We start from the raw sequence: 3,918 nt of genomic DNA on the forward strand, positions 1-3,918 counted from the left end.
GATCATTTTATGGCCCTTTGGCTAGATGTTTGGGGCCCAGAGATATCCATTACGTCATTCGCGAAGTCAATGAATGGACTTGTGGAAACCACTCCGGAGCAGAACAGTTGGTTCAAAAGTTAATTCGGACCGGTTATTATTGGGATCATATGGAAAAGGATGCAAAGAACTTTGTTCGGAAGTGCGATGAGTTACAAAGGTACACTCTGATGATCCATCAACCAGGGGAATTGTTACATCCGATATTCTCACCATGGTCATTCATGAAATGGGGGATGGAATTGTCGGCCCTTTACCGTGGGCACCAGGTAAGGCTCGTTTCATACTGTTTATGACTGACTATTTTTTAAGTGGGTTGAAGCACAGGCTTGCGAAAAATTAGAGTAAAGGAGGTCATTAACTTTATCTAGGACCATATCATCTGTCATTTTGGTATTCCAATTGAAATCATATGCGACAACCGCTGGCAGTTCATAGGTAATAAAGTCAATGACTTCCTCGAATACTTGAAAATCAAAAAGATACTGTCAACTTCATATCATCCAAGTGCAAACGGGCAAGCAAAGTCAACAAACAAAACAATCATTCAAAACCTAAGGCAACGGTTGGATAAGTCCAAGGGCAGGTGGAAAGAAGTTTCGCCGGAAGTACTTTGGGCAAGTGGTTGCCCCTCAATCGTTTGTGCGATACGAATATATGAAATGAGAAGAGCACTTCAGTTTAAACTCGCGTAAATTATGACATTGCATGAATATGTACTTCACATGTATGATTTATTTGATCTTCAAAGCTAACGAGCTACCCTCGACTAGGGACTACCATTACGAAACAGACGAACAAATTAAAGGTGTTAAAATTTCAAGTAAACTAAGCCTAATTTAAAGACCAAGTCTAGAAACTTCAATCTGAAAAGATTGAAAAATTCAACCCATATGCCCGAAATGATCTAAGTGCCTATTTTTCTCGACCATATCCGCAAGATCATTCTTTGCTCGAAGGTTTTCCTCTTTAGCTTCGAGAAGCTCAGCTTTGGGGACCAAAGGTCATCGACCTGGTGCAGCTGGTCTTCTTTTTGCTATAGGGGAAGCTTGAACTTCTAGATTTCGAGACCCTGGGCATCCAATTGGACCCACAGATCATCCATCTCTGGCATGGCATGAACAAAACCCTCGTTCTCTAGCATGATAGACTGCAAAAGAGTGGGGAAAAAAATAGCATACAGTGAGAGTTACTCGAAATGAATGAAACTTTTCTCAAAGGATGGGATGTTTTACTGGGTTTGCAGCATGCATGCTCTCGTTGATGAGACACTTCCAGGAGACTCACCCCATCTTCTCTTTGTCAAATTCTGACACACGAGGGTGAAGATAGCTGGCTACCCCGACAGGCCGGGACAACAAACTGGTGTCCTCGGGAAGAGTGATGGTGACCGACCTCATTCTTTTGGGTTGACATTCGGGGCCGGAAAGGTGTCCACGAGCTTCGACCGTGAGCCAGTCTCAGATAACCTGGGGGGACCATAAAAACTTCCTCGTTATTTGTGAAATAACGAGTTTGCCAAATCCGAAAGCATTCGCCATCACAGCAAACATGGTAGCAACCCCTGCCTCGAGAAACATGTGGTCAAAACTTTCATACCCAAAGGTATGAGCAGGAGGTGGAGAGTCAGTTGACTCGGCTTGCCTATCCCTCTTAGCAGCAGGTTCTACATCCGGGGACGTGACATCCCCGATCATGATAGTATCCATCTCAGGCAAGATGACCTTCAACAGGGCCGGTGAGTGAGCGGCATCAACGGTGGGGACTGAACAGTTTTCAGTCATGCCCTCGGTAATATTGGTCGAACCAGAGGCATTATTTTCCTCTGGAACATCTACCGGAGTGGGATCCACATTGGGGGCAGCAGTTGTAGTGGAGTCAGGGCTGACTCTCACTAATATAGTATCATCGTCCGGGAGGTCCCTCAGACCCCGCACACCTGAAGCACCGAGTTTGCGGAGTGGAGGACTTGGCTCACTTTTTCTTTCTTTTTCGGCTCACTGAAGATGACTTCGAGGGCAAGGAGGAATTAGCTCTCTTTTTCTTCTCCTCTGCCTAAGCAATGAGCCGCGCTGAGCTCAACGGGTCAAACTCCAAACCTGGCACAGTAGGGGAATCGATCGATTTGGGCCTCGGGGTTACGAAACCATTCCCCAAACATGAGAAAAATGTGAATATTAGAGAAGGGGATAAATGAACGAAGGTACATAGGGCAAAATAAATCCACTTACCATGGTTTTTTGCTATCCATTTTTTGTCAGATAGCTCCTTTCACGTGTGCAATTGATGCGGGTACTGGCATATAATGCCCTCCACCCAACCGTGGAAGTTGTCTATTTCATCTAGGATCCATGCAACGGCTGAAATAAAAGAGAATTAGATGAACAGCTAAAAGTATGCGGAGAGATTAAAGTTCTATGATGCTTACGTGTATCGTTCCACCGCTTGGGAAATGGCATGGATCCCTCTGGGATAATCTCAACGGTCTTGACCCTGAAAAAATGCTCCACCCAGCCTCGGTCTCCATTTTCATCAATGCTAGAGAGGATACGGTGCTTTTCTCGTTTGGAAAGCTTTACGACCCCACCATGGAAGACACGCGGACAATATAGCTGGATCAAATGATGTAGAGTGAATTTTGCATCGACATTGTTCACCAAAAGAGAAGGCAAGTTACAATCCTTCAAACATTCGGGCCAATATGTTCAAGGCACAAATTATATGTTCGGCACATATCGAGAATGACCTGATCGATCTAGGGGTCAAGTTTAAACGTGAAAGGTTAAGTGAAAACACTCGAGTATCCCTCCACGAAGGTGGTGATATCATCATCCGGACCCGGAACGACGATCTCTGAAATACGGTCTGACAAAACGCATTCGGTTCGGACTCGCAGTAGGTCCGTCGTGTTAATCGAAAAGGGGTATCTTCGGACATCGAACCCCTGTCGGACTTTTTCACGGCCACCTCGGTGGCGATCTCGGTGTCAAAATGAAAGCATGCGGGCAGAATATTTTGTGGCTGAGGTTCGAAGGGTTCGGTTAGAGAACTAACCTTGGGGCTAGTGCTAACGGCGGCAGCCAGAGGGGGAGAAGTAGCCAGTAAAGCGTTTCTACAAGAAGATCGGGAGTTCGCTGCCATTATTGAAGATTTAAAGATAGGGTATTAAGATTTGAAGAAATTTGTGAAGATTTGAAGGCGTCCGATGAAGATTTGGAGAAGTTCATGAAGATTTGAAGAAATTTATGAAGATTTGAAAGCTTTCGATGAAGATTTGAAGAAATTTATAAAGATTTGAAAGCTTCCGATGAAGATTTGAAGATTTCGATGAGGGTTGAACGTTTCTCATGAAGGGTAGAAAAGAGACAAGAGTGAAGAACGGGGAGTAAGAAAATGTGGTAATGGTAAACTGTGAAGGGAATAGGACTATTTATAGGCGAGGAGTAATTAGGGCAAAACGCATCGATCAGAGAATCGAAGGGACGTTCAATCGAGAAGCTACACATGTTCGAAGTCAGATGGACGTGATGTGAAAAGACATTTTGTTTTCTCGCCTATTTCAAAACTTACAAAGGAAGGTTCTACTGAGACCAACATTCTACTTCTCGAACAAAAGGAAAAATTCATGCACAAAAATATCCAATTCAGTTCGAATGAAACTGAAAGCAGATAAAAGCATTCGTAATCCAAAAAGATCCAATTCGATTCAAATAGAACTTCTATATATTGAAAGATACGCAACTATCTCAGTTATAGTAACCGTATAATACATGGCCAAGCATATGGTCTTAAACGAAAAACGGGGGAAAAATCACTCTGGTGCTTTTGCAGAATCATACTTCGACTCAACGGCTTCAGGTTTGTCGAAATTGGAATCCC

Source organism: Lycium barbarum, chromosome 5 (genome assembly GCF_019175385.1).
Source record: "Lycium barbarum isolate Lr01 chromosome 5, ASM1917538v2, whole genome shotgun sequence".
Lineage (NCBI taxonomy): Eukaryota > Viridiplantae > Streptophyta > Magnoliopsida > Solanales > Solanaceae > Lycium > Lycium barbarum.